This window comes from Leopardus geoffroyi, chromosome C2 (assembly GCF_018350155.1).
Source record: "Leopardus geoffroyi isolate Oge1 chromosome C2, O.geoffroyi_Oge1_pat1.0, whole genome shotgun sequence".
NCBI lineage: Eukaryota > Metazoa > Chordata > Mammalia > Carnivora > Felidae > Leopardus > Leopardus geoffroyi.
This window is the reverse complement of record NC_059333.1, coordinates 91,016,606-91,035,061: the sequence shown is the minus strand read 5'-3', so window position 1 is coordinate 91,035,061 and position 18,456 is coordinate 91,016,606. Positions and strand designations below refer to the sequence as shown.

The 18,456-nt window shown below is 33.5% G+C and overlaps 1 protein-coding gene and 1 pseudogene across 7 annotated transcripts in view; one reads left to right on the top strand and one right to left on the bottom strand.

The window, feature by feature from the left end:
* The window catches only part of NAALADL2 (N-acetylated alpha-linked acidic dipeptidase like 2), a 1,353,416-nt gene that overhangs the window by 1,188,293 nt on the left and 146,667 nt on the right, over nt 1–18,456 (top strand). The window lies entirely within an intron of this gene.
* LOC123575967 overlaps nt 414–18,456 on the bottom strand; it is a 90,877-nt pseudogene continuing 72,834 nt past the window's right edge.

Below are 18,456 nucleotides of genomic sequence, written 5' to 3'. Positions count from 1 at the left end.
TGGCTCAGGTCATGATCTGATGGTTGGTATGTTCAAGCCCCACATCGGGCTCCAGGCTAAGAGTGTGGAGCCTGCTTGGGATTCTCTGTCTGCCCCCTCCCCACTCGCTAAAAAATACATTAAAAAACAACAACAAATCAAAAATAAACAAAGCAAAACATTTTAGCTATGCTGAGAAGGAAAGGACATTTAAAATCAAGTGTCAGTATATACCATTTGGGGAAGCAGAAGAAAGCTGCTATCACATTATTAGATTAATAGTATTTTTCCTCTGGAACCCCAAATGTGGTCTCTCTCTCTCTCCATCCATATAGAATATTTTATTATATACTTTTTATATTTTTATTATATATGTTATAATATTTACTTTTTAAGCAAATATTTTTAATCAAGTTAATAATAAGTAGTAAAAGTGCAATTGCGGGAAGAACCCATACTTTACATGTTTAAATTATTTTCCATTGTCTTCACTTGTAAAGTATTGAAGGTAGAACCCACTCCTCAATCTTCTTTCTAGTAATAGAATAAGGTACACATTGTTCTGGAGTGCCACTCACACTGTACTTATGGTTTATCCAAATGAATTTACAAGCAGTAGGCGGTTTTGTTGTTGGAGGGTCATTGGTCATAGCGTGAAGCCAATGATGCCATTTGGGGGCACCATGCTTCCATCCATATCCCAAACAAAAAATGTGTTTTTGCCACTCAGTTTCAGTAGGATATATAACCCAATTTTGACGGCCAAAAAAAACTGCTTGTTGTCTTTATAGCATTGGTTTCCATATTTGTCTTCCCCCACTAATGTACCAAGCCTCATATCATTTGCCCTGAAGAAAATTCGTAGATAGCTGCAGAGGCCGCCCTGGACACTGACCTCCTGCAGCCTGTGTTTCAGGACCTACAAGAACTCTATCTTGTCCCTCTATATTATATTTTTAAAGCTCTGAGTATAAAAAGTAAATCCAGGAAAACAAAAAGTACTTTATACTTGTGGTTCCATAGAAACTAGCAAATGACCTAATTTTGCTTGTGAGTTTCCTCAAGAAATACCAATTTATTAGTCATTTCATTGATTTTCCCACCTAATTTAAGAAAAAAATATTTCTTTATCTTTAATTATTACAGGATATGCAATATTAATATGTTTTTAATATAGGGGTTTTAAAAATATTGTTCTTAAATGTATATACATATCTTCCTTTTCTTATATAATGTCAAAATAGAGATCTTTTATAAAATTATTTGGATATTGCAATATTCCGAAAAGAAAATAGTAGGGATAATATAGTATTTATTCCCATTATTTATGTGGAGAAAGTGTCACAGAGAGGTTAAAATTGATGAATAAGGCAGTACTTGTATAAAGCCCGGAAGTCAAGGCTAGTAATTCTTATATAGTTTGTATTCTAACAATGTAGTTATATTTGCCCTTACTTATACTATAAATTTTAACTCAATTTTGTAGTGGTATGAGTAAAGGCTGATAGTGGTGTCTTCAATGATGAAAAACATTTAAATAATTTTAATTTTTAACCATTTCAGTTAATATTAGTTACATTTAGAAATGATTAACCAAGATCACTTTGATTAATGGAGTTATATTCTGATCATTTATTTTAAACACATGATTTGTGAAATATGAATCTGCAATTATTTTAAATGTCATTATTGAATTATGGTTGCACCAGGTGTTATGATACTAATATTCTTAAAGCATGGTAGCTGAAAACAAGCCACTAAAACAACCTATTCATTTTGTAACTATAGAATAGAAAGGCAGACTAAAATACAGAATGATTTTATTTCTCTTTAGCTGTCATCCTAAGCTATAGCTTAAAAATTATAGCTTAGTAGCATTGTGTAAAGTAAGAGAAAAAGGAAGAGACCAAATATCTTTTATTTAGTTTCCTGAATTCCAAAGTCATGCTGTATTCATGAGCTAATAGAATTTCTGGTAGAGATCTTTACATGCTTAAAAACCTGGCTATGATTTCTAATCTAAATGAGCAAATCTGAGTGTCTTCCAAGTATCTTTAATATTAATATACTTTTTGGATAAAATATGAGAATATTGTATTGTACTTAACAAAATAAATGTAATGATATTCTTTAATCTTGTTTGTACATTTGAGGTTATTCTGAAGCTATGGATTTAAAGCTCCTGTTTTTATTTTTAAAAATACTTTGGGGGCGCCTGGGTGGCTCAGTCGGTTGAGCGTCCGACTTCAGCTCAGGTCACGATCTCACAGTCCGTGAGTTCGAGCCCCGCGTCAGGCTCTGGGCTGATGGCTCAGAGCCTGGAGCCTGTTTCCGATTCTGTGTCTCCCTCTCTCTCTGCCCCTCCCCCGCTCATGCTCTGTCTCTCTCTGTCTCAAAAATAAATAAACGTCAAAAAAAAAAAAATTTAAAAAAAAAAAATACTTTGAAATTTTTTTCCTGCTATATCAAATTATTGTTACTAGATGCAAGAGGTCTCCATAGGGATCTACACTATGTTTCATGACATGAGCTAAGCCAGAAAATATCCCAAAAATGTATTTTCAATACAGAGATTGTATGTTGTAATAAAGAATGTTGGTTGGAGCTACTCAAGGGAGATGATGGGATATTAAAACCAACCTCCTATGCTTTGAAAAGGAAATATTATAGGTGTATATTTTCTTCATAAATGTATAATTAAACTCAATATCTTCATTTACTGAAATTGGAAATGGTGCTGACTATATTTTCTCTTGCCTAGAGAGGTTTGGTTTATTGTTTTTCATTATATAGCACAAATATTATAGTTTCTAAAGGCATGCCTTAAACTATCAGTTTCTCTTTTTTGTTTTTGTTTTTATTACTCAAAAGCAAATTACTACACAATATAAACCTGTCAAAATTTGACTCCCTTTTAAAGGGAGGTTAATCATCAAAGTAGATATTTTGTTACATCATATTGAAAGATAGGCATATTACTGCATATACTTATTACTGCATATTAAGATAAGTAGAGATGCTGTTACTCTGTAACCATGCTTTTTTCTGTCATATGTACGTAAAGACTGATTTTAACATGTATTTAATATAGAGTATAAGTATGCTAGTGATACAAATCAGGATAGGAAGGTCTATGATCACCTATAAATAATATGACAAACTTTAAAGACACAGTCAGCCTACTTCATGAAGTTTTCATATTTGGGGGCACCTGGGTGGCCCAGTTAGTTGAGCATCTGACTTCGGCTCAGGTCATGATCTCACAGTTTGCAGGTTTGAGCCCTGCATCGTGCTCTGTGCTGACAGCTCAGAGTCTGAAGCTTGCTTTGGATTCTGTGTCTCCCTGTCTCTGACCCTCCCCTGCTCATGCTCTGTCTGTCTCTGTCTCTCAACAATAAATAAATGTTAAAGAAAAAAAAAAGAGAAAGTTTTGATATCTAATTCAGGAAATAGTAGCCTCATCCCATAAAGTAACATTTTTAAAAAATTTTGTATGAGCTAAATATATCCTTCTTATTTCTGGTATCTGTCAATAAGTTGAAAGTGAATTTTAATGTTAATTTATTCATTTGCCCCTCACGAATGAAACAAGAGATTCTTTGTTGTTTCATAACATTTTCAGATAATATCATCCTTGAAATGATGTAGAAGTACAGAGACAAGGGGCAGAGTAGTCAATGGATAACAGATTAACTCTGGATAGGCAGGTCAAATGTCCTTCCAAACACTGCTGTAAATAAAGCCTCTATATAATGAAAAGATTTAAATACTCCAGGGAATAACCACTTGTTAAAAAAATCAAATGTAGCACAACAAACCAGAAGTATCTCGGCAGTCTTTTGGAGTCTATTACAATGGACTTTGGTCATAATGCTTACGTGTCCTCGGGACAGTGCCCACTGTCCCCATGGGTGACATGGGTGACTGTAATAAAAGATCCCCTTACACACAAACAGATCACACACATATGCACTCATTATGTGATATGATACAGATTTTCAGTGCCAGTCACTCTCAGTGTTCCCCACTTGTCTTCTCTTCCAGGAAAGTCTGAATGTCATCCTGTTTGTTTTTTTGTTGGTTGGTTTTTGAGTTTATTTTTTGTTTTGAGAGAAAGAGAGAGAACTGAAAGGGCAGAGAGACAGGGAGAGAGAATCTCAAGCAGGCTTCACAATGTCAGTGCAGAGCCTGATGAGGGGCTCAAACTCACGAATTATAAGATCATGATCTGAGCCAAAACCAAGAGTTGGATGCTTAACTGACTGAGCCACCCAGGCACCCCTGTTTGTTTGTTTGTTTGTTTGTTTGTTTGTTTAAATAATCTTTGGACCTGTATATTCTGCTAATGATGAGACACAGAAAATATTTAAAAATTGCAGGTTTTTTTTTTTTTTTTGGCACTTAGTAGTCACCATTTGAATTATGCAATGTCTTTCAGAGTTCATAGTAATTGGTGTTTTAGGATAGAATGAAGTATTCCATTACATTTTTATGATACCAAATTGATTTTAGGAAATGAGTGAGACTTAAATTTGAATAATTCAAACAAATTTTTATTTGAAAGGCAAACAAAATTTTTGTTTGTAATAGAAAAACCATTTATTTAAAATTAATTATGATTTATTTACTAATATGTCTAATTTTTTAAACTAAGGTTTAGGAATTAGTTATATTTATAATTACAGTGTTCTTGACCATTTGCAGAGGCTCAAATAGTAATATTTCTGCTCTCTAAAATAAAACAATAATGAAAAATCAGAATTATGATCCCTAGTGGTCAAGAAAAAGAATTATGATCCTTATAGTTACTGACTTTTAAGAAAACTAGGAAGAATATAATCCCATTTTAGAGATATTTCCTTCAAAAGTTAAAAAAAAGTACATATCAGGATGGTTTTGTTTGCCATTAATAAGGACCTGCATGCAAACTTGTTCAATAAGGATAAAATCATTCTATTTTTCTCATGTAACTGAAAGTTCTAGAAAAGGCATGCTTCAGGAGTACCTCAAACATAACCCTTGATCCACTTATCTATTATCCTCTTGGTTGTACCCTTTTCTCTGTTGAACTTTCCACAAGTAGGAGAAAAATGCTACCAGCAGTTCCTAGAATCATAGCTATAAGTAATTCTGTCAAAGCAAGAGAGGATCTCTTTTCTGGTGAATTTCTCAGAAGAGTGAAGATGCTGATTTCTAGAAAGCCACAGCCAAATGGAGCCTCTTCTTATTACTCTGAACTGGTCTCATGCTTATTTTGAATTATTTCTTGTGACCACAGAAATAACAGTGCTGATTGGGTTAGGCCTAGTTCACATACACTAATCACTATGGAAAAGAAGTTGAAGTTTTAAAAACCCTGGTTTGGAAGAATGAGAGTAAGGAAGATCAGGTGATTAGGGTTCATCATATCTTCTATAATTAATAATCTTGGCTAATTCAGACTAGTGAAAACCCAGCTGGAGGAGCGTATGAAGACATATGGATATGTCAGAATGAAAACAATAACTGGGAACACGGGACCAAGTAGTAAATGTATGAACAAGAGACTGATGAGAGTCTTAGAAAGTAGGATTATTTCAGAATAGAAAAACTAATTTTTATGTTAGATGACTTGGGGAAATAATTTATTGTTTTTTTTTTAAATAAAACGGGCTTTATTGAATCTCTCTATGTGGTATATTTTATTTCAGTCAACTATTTGAAAAGATAGTTGCAGTATTTGTTCAGAAGAATGAAGGTATATTTGACTTTGAGGAATAAGTAGTAAAGATCTATGTTAGCTGGGTTTTAAGTTTTAGAATAGTAATACAAATTTTGATTGGTAATGAAGGAAAGCTGATTTGCCTCTTCCTCATCCACATTAGTAGGTATAAATGTAGTTTGTTTATTTTTATTACTGTAAAACTTTTTATTGCATAAATACCAAAGTTTATCTACTGCTCCACTGTTGATGTGTATTTGGCTTGTTTCCAGCAACAATTAAGAATATTTTTGTACAAGTCTCCTTGTATATGAATTTCTCTAAGATATATACTGAGAAATGGAATTACTGGGTTATAGGGTATGAATATGTTTAAACCTAGAAGGTAATGCTAAGTCGCTAGGATAATTGACTGCCAAGTCCCCCAAAGACCACCAGAAGAGTCTACTGATTAAGCAAAAGTTATTATACTGACCTCACAAAGAGAGGACAATACTGACTGAATCGTAGTAGTATGTTAGGAGGGAGTATCCTGCAGGAAATATTTATAGAAGATTTGAGTGTCTGGACTTAAGTTTTAAGGTGAATGTTTTAGTTCAGAGAAATAACTGTTAATGGGAAAAATTAATGACAATAGGAGTTGGTGTACGTGATAAAGGGAAGACTGATAAATGAGCTATTTTTCCAAGTGAGCAAATTATTGCCCAGGGAAGTGAGGTGTTTGCAAAGAAGAGTAAGTTATTCATCTGGATATATTGGTTTGTAGAAATTTCTTGATACAAACAGTGAAGTTATTTATTAGTTTAAAGCTTTATTATCATAAGCTAATTTTTTTCTGGTATAAGTGGTTATGCTGACACATAGTTTTCAGTGCTGATAGTTAAGCTAAGTGGACTCATGTAGTCTTGATTCTTGGAGCCATGTGTGACAATTCTCTTTAATCTTAATTCAAACTTGATAGTTTTTTCATTTTTGCTAATCTGATATGTGCAAATACTGCCTAATTGTAGTTTAAATTATGTGCCTTTATCTGATTGCTAATGAAATCGAATGGTTTCACATATTGGCAGTTTGGGTTTTCTAGATGTTTGTTTGTATGTATGTATGTATGTATGTATTCTAAGTGCCTCTTAAAATCATTGCCAAGTTAAAAAATTTATTGGATAGTTCATCTTTTTTATTGACTCATAGGAGATATTTGTTTATTCTGGCCATGAACTTGTTATAAGTTACATGTGTTGGAAATATCTTCTCCCAGGTTTTGACTTTTATTTCCACTCTTTTTATTGTATCTTTTACTGAGCAGTTATGCATTTCAGTGTAATGTAGTTTAGTAACTTCTTTCTTTATGTTTAGTGTTTTCAGAGTTTTAAGAAATTCTTCCATGTCCTGAGATAATACTTTTATAATTTTTCCTTTAACATTTACATATTTAATCTACCATGATAATGATTATGATGATGATGATGATGATGATGATGATAATGATGATTGTGATGATTTAGTTAGGGGTGTAATTTCTAATTTTCTGCCTAATTTAGTGATAATTCCATCCTTCCCTGATGATAAATAATTAAACTAACATATATAAACTTTCTGTGTATGTAAAGATTAGTTTCTGGTCTCTCAATTCTATTCTTCATTCTATTTGTCCGTTAGTGTACAAACACAACACTGTTTTAGCATTATGTCTTTATCTTCTTTTTTTCCCCCCACTGGGTGGTAGCCTTATGTCTTTAAAACAGGATGTCCTATTTGGTAGTTCATGGTTCCTACTTAATTCTTCGGTGAGAATATCTTGACTGTTCTTGCCCTCTTTTTCTTCCATATAAATGTGAAAATTAACTTGTTTGATTCTAAAAAAAACTTATAGGAATACCAATTGGAAATGAAGGCACTATACACTTTTTAAATAAGTATTTCTTGATCCAAAATGATTGATTGTTCTCCAAAGTTTATTCTATTACTATCATCAAAGGTAGTAACGGCAATGGCAAGGTAAATAACTGAGTGTCCTAGTTTACAGCAGTATAGTGCTAAAAGTATCCTTAAAAGTCATCCTTTGAATATCTCACTTTATATGTAATTAACTGCTATCCATAGAAGTGAAGATCAATATTACAGCATGTATGTAGCTGACATAGGACTCAGGCTAAGCTCCGATCTCATTCATTCTTATAAAACATATTTACTCAACATCTCTATGTGTTCAGGGATATCACAATGAACAATGCAAGAAAGTGTACTTGCCTTGTATTTCACTGTATCATACTACTTTACTTGCACAAACTCAAAAAAGCCATCAGTAAAATCTTTATTAAACACATTCTAGTGGCTGGACACTGTTTTAGTGGTAAAGTATATAGCAATAAACAAAAAAGGAATGATTATCATCCTCAAGGTCCAAGAGTGTATGGCAGACAGATATCATAAAAGTATAGGTATCAATACAAACTATATTAAGGTTCTGAGACAAAGTATAAAGTACTGTTAGAATTTACATAAGGGCTGTGGGGAACACTGACTTAGTCTGGAGTATGGGAAAATTTTCCTGAAAGAGTAATTTCAGAGTTTGAAAAAGAAAAAGAGTCAAGTAGAGAAATCTGCATTACTAACATATCTGATATGTGGGAGCCCAGCTTACCCTAGGAAATGAAAAGAGACTATACCACTGGAAACCAGAGAATAAAAGTAATGATGACATAAATAGGGTTAGTTGATAAAATAAGACCTCATGATGTATCTTATTGTTTATAAAAGAAAGAAAATTCCCAATGTAGTATAAGAAGCATTCCAAGACCAATAAAATGGGAAATTTAAAGACAAATACTTACATTTTTTACAACAGATAATGATGGTTGATTCTGCTGATTTTCACTTGGCAGTAAATAGCATTCTGAGTAGTATCTGGTTCAATGGTCTGACAATAATTAAATAAAGAAAATAGGACAAGGATGTGGAGAAATGGGATCCACTGTAAAATAATTAATAGTTCAATATGTAGAACCTTAAACTAGAAGTCTAGTTCAAAATTAATTTATGTGGGGGCGCCTGGGTGGCTCTGTCAGTTGAGTGTCTGACTTCGGCTCAGGTCACCATCTCACGGTTCGTGAGTTCGAGCCCCACATCGGGCTCTGTGCAGACAGCTCGGGGCCTGGAGCCTGTTTCAGATTCTGTGTTTCCCTCTCTCTCTGCTCCTCCCCTGCTCACACTGTCTCTCTCTCAAAAATAAATAAAGATTAAAAAAAAATAAAATTAATTTATGTGTAATTATAAATTTTCTGTTGAAATCTTCATCTTTTTCTTTTTCCTTTTTCAACTTTGTTTTAGTTTGTTATAATTTTTTTTTTATATTTCCAATCTCTAAAATGATACTTTTTTGCCATGTACTGAACTTGGACATTTATAGACTTTTAAAAATATGTTGGTATATTTAAAAGTAAATGACTTTCTTTCTAAATACTTTAGAATTGATATTTTAAAAATAAAACAATAGGGGCACCTTGGTGGCTCAGTCAGTTGAGTGTCCAACTTCAGCTCAGGTCATGATTTCAGGGTTTGTGAGTTTGAGCACCATGTCAGCCTCTGTGCTAACAGCTCAATACCTGGAGCCTGCCTCAGATTCTGTCTCTCCCTGTCTCTCTGCCCCTCCCCCACACACGCTCTCTCTCTCTCTCTCTCTCTCTCTCTCTCTCTCTCTTTCAAAAATAAATAAACATTATAAAATGAATAAATAAAAAAATAAATATAAAAATTTATTCCTAAATACTCAAAATAATTTCACATTTAACAGAATTACTAATAATCCCGTATTAGCTAATATCTATTTCTTATTCAAACTTTCCTAATTGTTTTCTTTATACCCTACCTAGTTTGCCTAAACCTGGACTCAATTTGGGAATACACACTGCATTTGGTTAAGCATCTTTATGTAGAGAGGTTATTGTGGGTTTTGTTGGTTTGTTTTTCCCCCACAACACTAATCTGGTGAAGAGAATAGGCCAATTGTCCTGTCATTAGTTTTATCTACTAGATATACTCTCATTTAGCATATTCCTCTATCCCCTGAATTTTCTGTGAACTGGAAGCTAAATTTCAGGGCCTGATCAAAGGCTATTAAGCTTTTCTGGCTAGAGTCCAACATGGATGATATATACATCATATTGCATTCCTTCAAAGGCACTTCTTACCTAGTTGAATATTGTCAGTAAAACTAAGATTGATCATTTGACGGAGGTAATGACATTCTGATCTCTTCATTGTGCAGTTATGCTTTCTCTTGGTACCAGAAAATTATATCCATGGTGTTAGTTTAGTACAATCAAGTATTCAATTCCCCATTATAAAATAGTCAGAAAAGACTAGGTTACACTCCAGTAACAAAGATTCCAAAATCTTGTGGCTGAAAATATCAAAAAAAAATATTCCTTATTCATTCAAAGCCTGCAACTTTTCACTGTATCATTACCCAGAATTACATATGCATATCAATACACTCTTATAATCACCAAGGCAGGTAAAGAAAGAAATGGACAAATATGGAATGACTTTTAAATGTTTCTGCCCATAAGTAACACATGTAGCTTCCATTCATATATCATTAACTAAAGCAAGTTACATGGCTGTGCCTAACTTCAAGGAGACTGGGAAAGGTATGACTACCAGGCATCCTAACAGAGAAGAAACAGAAATGGTGGTTATCAGCACAAATCACATCCATTAACCATTTACCTAGTAGTTTTAATGATAATTGATGATTCTTGCCTGATTCACTAGTTTTACTAAAGATTGTAGGATGATAATTTTCTAATTTTAAGTTTTGTTCTGCATTTATTAGCAGATACTCTTAAAGGAAAACTATTTGGTTAACAGTGAAAAATAGTTTCTATTAAAAGTCAGATTATGTGTTTAATTTTCTCTAATAATAATTTTCATGGAGTTGGTGTAATAGTTGCCTCAAATGGTAATAATAAATGTTTTTGGTGTTTTCCTTTTGCAGTATTTTTATTTATTAAATCAATTTTTATAGAATCAATGATCTCTATCAATTAAAATCATTTGTGTTACATGCTCAGATTGTCACAACTTTGGTAAGAAATAACTCCTTTAAGTTTTATCCTAAGATTTTTTGACATGGCCACATCAATCTTTGACAGTTTCCTTGCTTTTTGGCATAAGATTTTTGAGACTTGCCTTTTACTATCCCTGCCCAAGATTTATAATGAGCCATTTCTCCAACAATCTTAGTTTCCTTTAATGGAGAATGGTAGAAGGGGGTAATATCTGGCCACTGAAGGTGCTCATGATGATGGGGTGATATTACTTTTAGAATTTAAATTGGGAGAATTAGAAAATAATATACCTTAAAAATTATATAGTCAGCTTGATTTAATCATCACATTTAACTTTTTTTATACCTTTTTTTACACTCAAAATTGTGAATTCATGGCAACATTATTATAATTACTTCTAAAACTTTTTTACTTCTAAAATTCTTAATCATGAAAGCCTACATTTACATTCTAAAAATAGGCTCTATAGCACAGTAATAAGTTCAGATTGTCTTGTGAAAGATGGAAGGAGAATCTAGAGTCAATTAGTTTTCTGAGAAGTCTGCATATCATATACACATTATTAGTTAGTCACAAAGCATATTATTAAACCAGAGACTGAAATGCTGCCATTTGGGGTACCTTGTTAACTCAGTTAGTTAAATGTCCCACTCTTGATTTCGGCTCACATCATGATTTCATGGTTATGAGATCAAGCCCTGTGTAGAGCTCAGAGCTGGGCATGCAGCCTGCTTGGGATTCTTTCTCTCTCTCTCTCTCCTTCTGCCTCTCCCCTGCTCATGTACTCTCTCTCTCTCTCTCTCTCTCTCTCTCTCTCTCACTCTCTTAAATAAGTAAATAAACAAGTACATAAAAGCTATAACTTAAAAATGCTAAGTCAGAGAAAGACAGATATCATATGTTTTCACTCATACGTGGAACTTGAGAAACTTAACAGAAGATCATAGGGAAAGAAAAGGGGGAAAATAGTTTCAAACAGAGAGGCAAACCATAAGAGGCTCTTAAATACAAAGAACAAACTGAGGTTTGATGGAGGGGGGTTGGCACAGGAGAGAGGGGAAAATGGGTGATGGGCATTGAGAAGGACACTTGTTTGGATGAGCACTGGGTGTTGTACGTAAACGATGAATCACGGGAATCTACCCCTGAAGCCAAGAGCACACTGTATAGGCTGTATATTAGCTAACTTGACAGTAAATTATATTTTTTAAAAAATGCCTGCTAAAAAAAAAGGAGAGGGGACACCTGAGTGGCTCAGACAGTTGAGCATCTGACTCTTGATTTCAGCTCAGGTCATGATCACAGGGTTGTGGGATTGAGCTCTGTGCTGAGCATGAACACTGCTCAGGATTCTCTCCCACTCTCTCTCCCTCTGCCTCTTTCCCACACTTGTGTTCTATCTCTCTTTCCAAAAAAACAAAAACAAAAACAAATGCCTGCTTAAATTTGTTTAGACCAGTATTTTCAAAATAGAAGTAGTTTTTCATGGCTAATATTTTGGGAAATACTAGTGTAAAGTAAGTTTTAAGGATAAGGGCTGTTGTTCACAATTCAGTCTATACACAGAGTTAAGATGTCTCAAATGTCTTAGAAACACATTAAAAAATGAAATCCTTCTACCTTAGTGGTTTCCAGAAACTGTTTCTATTCCAGAAAATAAAAACAACAAAAATTCTATTCGATTGAATAAGCTAATATAAAATAAAGCTTTCTGAATTCTGCAGTGAAAGGACATTATAAGTAGATGTTAATATCATTTTCTATGTCTTTGAATAGATTTTCTTTAAAAAACACAGCTGAAAGTAAATTATTTGTAATTTTATCTATAGGAAAATTCTTGCAGTGTAATAAAATTTTAATCTATAGTTACAGATTAATCGTATATGAAATACTAGTTTCCTGTATGCCACTTGATGTGTGATTCTGTTCTCTTATTAAAGAGATATTCTGAAGGGTGTAAATATAGTTGTAAATATAAACACACACCTTCATATAAAATGAAACTTATACTTCCACTTAGAATTTCCACAAAAGAAATATGATATACATTTTTATCACACATTTTAAATATTAACCATAAAAAGCTATAATAATTACATTATACATATTTTTATATTCTATAAAAGTTTATTAAAATGCTAATTATTTACTTCTGTAAAATTTTCACTAAAAATCTTCAGGGATGCCTGGATGGCTCAGTCAGTTAGGCATCTGACTCTTGAGTTTGGCTTAGGTCATCTCATGGTTCGTGGGTTTGAGCCCCAAATCAGGTTCTATGCTGATGGCACAGAGCTTGCTTGAGATTCTGTCTCCCTCTCTCTCTGCCCCTCACCTGCTCTCTCTCTCTCTCTGTGTCTCTCAACAATAAATAAAAAAAATTAAAAATTTTTAAAAAAATCTTCAAAATTTGGGGTGCCTAGGTGTCAGTCAGTTGAGTGTCTGACTTGATTTCAGCTCAGGTCATGACCCCAGGGTTGTGGGATCAAGCCCTGCACCAGGCTCTGCATTGAGCATTGAATCTGTTTGGTTTTATCTCTCCCTCTGCCCCTCTGCCCGACTACGCTGTCTCTCATTCTAAAAAAAAAATCCTCAAAATGTATGTTGATGTGTTTTTTTACTTTAAGGCAATTGACATGTAAGGTTTTTTAGAATATGAATATGTATTTTGCATATAAATTATTAGAAATTCAAAATGCAAACCCACATATATGTTATCATTAAATGTGATATGGCATGTGTACTCTGAAAATTATTTCTAAATATCTGACATGTATGACATAAGGGGAAGGAAATACCTTTCTTTAGAGTATCATTTAAGCTCTCATATAATAAACTTTATGGATAAATACAGAAAGTTTATTAATTACATTTGTTGGTTGAGTTCTTCATTAAGATGTAGATGTCTATAACTTTCTTTTGGACCATAACTATTATATTCAGATTATTTTCCCACTATTTTGTCTTAATGTCAATTAAATTCATTTTGAATCTTTGATTACAGAATTTCATGTTAAAATTTTCAAAAGATTCTCTTAGAAAGAGGAAAGGTTTGTGAGGATTAAGATCTGACAGGAACGTTTGGTCGGTATGTTTGCTATGAAAGAAGTAACATAGAAGAAATCACAGTTCACTGGGAAGCACAGTGATTCTAAGTAATGTTTGTGAAGCGCTTTGCACCCGGAGCCCTGTATAGATTTAAGAACTATCTAAGTAAGATGAGCCTTAGCAGCACTTAGATTACTGTACACAGAGGACTTCTTTGACAGTTACTGTGGCGTCATGGCAGAAAGAATGTCTCTAGGCAGCCGCTCTCATTTCTTGTGCTTGTTACAGCACTGTATTTATTTTCTTTGAATATCCCTTAGAGCAATCAGAAACAAGGCAATTAGTTTACAATGTTGATTTGGTCTAGAACAGGTGTACCCACAGTAGAGTTTTGTTACAACGTTCAGCACAAGGTGGTGAACACTAAAGCCATGTTTTATCTTTCCACTCTTTCTCATATTGGGTTGTCATACCCCATTTCACATGACTGGAGATTTAGCATATTTGCTTTAGATACTTTACTGAGAGATCAGAATGAAAGCATGGGTCAGGAGGGCACAAAATAACTACACACATTTCTAGTAGGTTCCATTTATCTTTCCTTCATTGTGCTATGACTAGAGAATGCTATGTGCTATGTGCTATGACTAGAGAATGTGCATTGTGCTATGACTAGAGAATCATTTCAATATTTTCCTAGTTATTCTCATTTCTAAGAAATGGGCAAAAAAAAAAAGCAGATAGCAGGATTCTTTCAGGAGGAATTATTAGATAAATAAATTGGATAGTGTATTTAGAAGTTCATGGCATGAGTGTGCTTGATATTTAAAAACTATTTTTACAAACTGGATATTATCAGAATCTAAATTACACAGCTGAGTGAGTTTGGAGCCATAGTACACTTCATGGCAATAGTGCAAATTCAGATTATTTTATTTTCCTTACTTTCTTCTGTACTTTAATTATTATTGAATTATTAAAAAAAATACCTTGCTTTTGAATATGTGCCAGTGTCACATTCATTTTAGACTTTTATACTGTGCCACCAAGTGCTTTCAAAGTATTTACTTCAACTGACTACTCTTTTAATTTTACTCTTGAATATCTAGTCCAATCCATATGTACTCCAGAGAACTTTCCTTAGATCCAAACACTTTTTATTTCAAAAACATCATTACTAAGTCTCACTGTATCTCATGAAAGCAGTGCAGCTTAAAAAAACACATTATTTTCTCTTTATGAATTCCAATTCCTAAAATAATAAAGTTAAGCTTTATTTTTCCAATAACAAAAATCAAATACTTTGCCCAGGGTCACTTGTCTTCTCTCTTCATATATTCAGTTGTCCCTTTTGGAAATTAGTTACAAGTATTTAATTCAGGAATAAAAAACATTAAGTGTTTTTAATGCTAATGAATACATCTGTCCTGCCAAAGTCAGTTGCTATTGGCTACAGAGCTAATTCTTTTGGCAGAAGCTTGAGTCTTATTGTTTGCATATAATTAGTTAGTTGGATGCCTGTGAGAACAAGATAATTTCAAAAAAAAAATCTGCAAATGTGCCACAACTGTAGATATGGCATCAGCAATTTATTTTAGCCTTTTAACTCACTATATTCTGTTCTCCAACTTCAGTATCATCATCTCTTCAACCCAAGACTGCATGTTATTCTTTATAATTAAAATCTATGAAATGAATAAAAGAAAGAAAACATGACATATTCTAGTTACTCATATTTCAGAGGAAGTTCCATAATCCAAACCTCCACTGGTTTTTTGAGAGATCTACAGTGAAGAAATATTCTTCCCTGAAACTTCCATATCTTGCAAGCTCTCAACTGTCCTTTTAGTGGCCCTGAATAAATTGTTGGTATATATATTAGTCTGCTCAGGCTTTCATTTATATGTGTAATGTCAAAAATGAAACAAATAATAAAACCAAAAGCAGAAACACTTATAAATACAGAGAACAAACGGATGGTTATCAGAGGGTAGGGGGTTTGGGGGATATGGGCCTAACGGGTGAAGGGGAGTGGGACATACAGGCTTCCAGTTATGGAATGTGTGAGTCACAGGGATGAAAGATACAGCATAGGGAATATAGTCAACAGCATTGTAATAGCATTGTATGGTGACAGATGGTACACTTGTGATGGGCATAGCATAACATATAGATTTGTGAAATCACTATACTGTAACCTGAAACTAATGTAACATTGTATGCCAACTATGCCTCAACAAATATATATGCCAAAATTGAGAAAAAGATTACTTAAATATTAACAATGTTTATCTCTGAATGTGAGACTACTTGCAAAATATTTTTTTTCCTTTTCCACATTCTCTTAAAATGATCATTTGCTGCTTTTATAACACCAAATAAATAATACATTGTATTTTTTTTTTTTAAAAAACTCCACAAACTGGGTGGCTTAAACCACAGATATTTTCTTATAGTTTTGGAGGCTGAGAAGTCCAAAGATCAAGATTAGTTTCTGGCTAGAGCTCTTCCCTTGGATGGATGCTCTTTGCCGTGTGCTCACATAGACTTTCCTATGTACATGCACATAGAGAAAGGAAGCAAGTGAGCTCTCTTGTGTCTCCTCCTTCTCTTTTATCTTGAGATATAATTGGTATAACATTGTATTAGTTTCAGGTATACAATGTAGTGATTTGATATTTGCATATATGGTAAAACCTTGGTTTGTGATCATAATTCATTCTCGAAACATGCTTGTAATCCAAAGCACTTGTATCTCAAAATGAATTTAAGAACCATTGGCTCAGTTGTGAACATGTGATGTTTGGCATCACATACTACTTGTTTTGCAATACACTGCTCATTTATCAGTTAACATTTATTAGAAATGTTTGCTAGTCTTGTGGTACTCTCAATCCAAGGTTTTACTATATTGCAAAGTGATCACCACAGGTAACCTCGTTAACGTCCACCACTATCATAGTTACCAAGTTTTTTCCTTGTGTTGAGAACTTTCAAGATCTATTGTCCTAACTACTTTCAAGTAAGTAATTCAATGTTATTAACTATAGTCAACATGCTGTACATTATATCCCCATGATTTAATTCATTTTATAACTAAAAATGTGTACATTTTGACTCCTTTCTCTCATTTCACTCACTGTCCACTCCCTACTTCAAGCAACCATCAGTCTGTTCTCTATATTCATGAGCTCGTGTGTGTATGAATGTGTATATGTTTGTTTTTTGTTTGTTTTTTGTTTGTTTTAGATTCCACATATAAGTGAGATCATACAGTTTTTATGTTTTTCTGTCTGACTTATTTCACTTAGCATAATGCCCTCAAGGTCCATCCATGGTATTGCAAAGAGAAAGATTTCATTTTTTTTAATTTCTGAAATGTTTCACTGTATGTGTATATTTAGCACATCTTCTTTATCCATTCATCCACTGATAAAGTAGGTTGATTCGATTTCATGGTTATAGTAATTAATGCTACTGTGCACATGGGGATGCAAAAGTCTTTTTCAATTAGTGTTTTCATTTTGGGGGGATAAATATCCAGAAATGTACCATTAGTAGTTCTATTTTTAATTTTTTGAGGAAATACCATACTAGTTTCAACAGTGGCTGCACTAATTTATATTCCCACTAACAGTGCACAAAAGTCCCCTTTTTTACACGTCATTGCCAACACTTGTTATTTCTTGTCTTTTTGGTAACAGCCATTCTAACAGGTGTGAGGTGATACCTCATTGTGGTTTTGATTTGCATTTCCTCAATGATTAGTGATCTTAAGCACCTTTTTATGTACCTGTTGGCCATTTGAATGTCCTTGGGAAAATGTTTATTCACATCCATTGCCCATTTTTAATTGGATTGTTGGTTTGTTTTGGTTTTTGTTTTTGCTATTGAGTTGTATGAGTTCTTTATATATTTTGAGTATTAACTTCTTATCAGATACGTGATTTGCAAATATTTCCCCCCATTCAGTAGGTTGCCTTTTCATTTTGTTGATGGTCTGATGTCTTTTCTAATAAGAACATTAATTCTGGGGCACCTGGGCGGCTGAGTGAGTTAAATGTCTGTTTCTTGGTTTCAGCTCTGGTCGTGGTCTCACAGTTTGTGAATTCGAGCCCCATATCAGACTCTGTGCTGATGGTGTGGAGCCTGCTTAGGATTCTCTCTCCCTCTCTCTCTGTCCCTTCCTGGCCCTCTCTTTCTCCCTCTCAAAATAAGTAAATAAACATTAAAAAATTTAATAAAAAAAAACACTAATTCTAATTATGACCATGAGTTGATGACTTCATTAACTTGAATTACTTCTTTAGAGGCCCCATAATCAAATGCTGGCTGTGAGGTTAAAGTTTCAACATATGAACTGAGGAGAAACATGACCATTCAGTCTTTAATGGTGTGTTTACCACCTAATTCTAGCAATTCGAAGGAGGTCTACTATTCCTATCAGCACATGAGGTTTAAATATTTAAGTCCAAGGATAAAAATTAAAGTTTCTCAATGTAAAATGATACAGCTACTTTGAAAAGGAGTTTGGTAATTTCTTAAAAAATTAAACATAAGTTTACTTTATGACCCATTAATTCCACTACTAAAAGATGAAAACTATACCTACATAAGTATATGAACATAAATGATTATAGCAACATTATTCAGAATAGC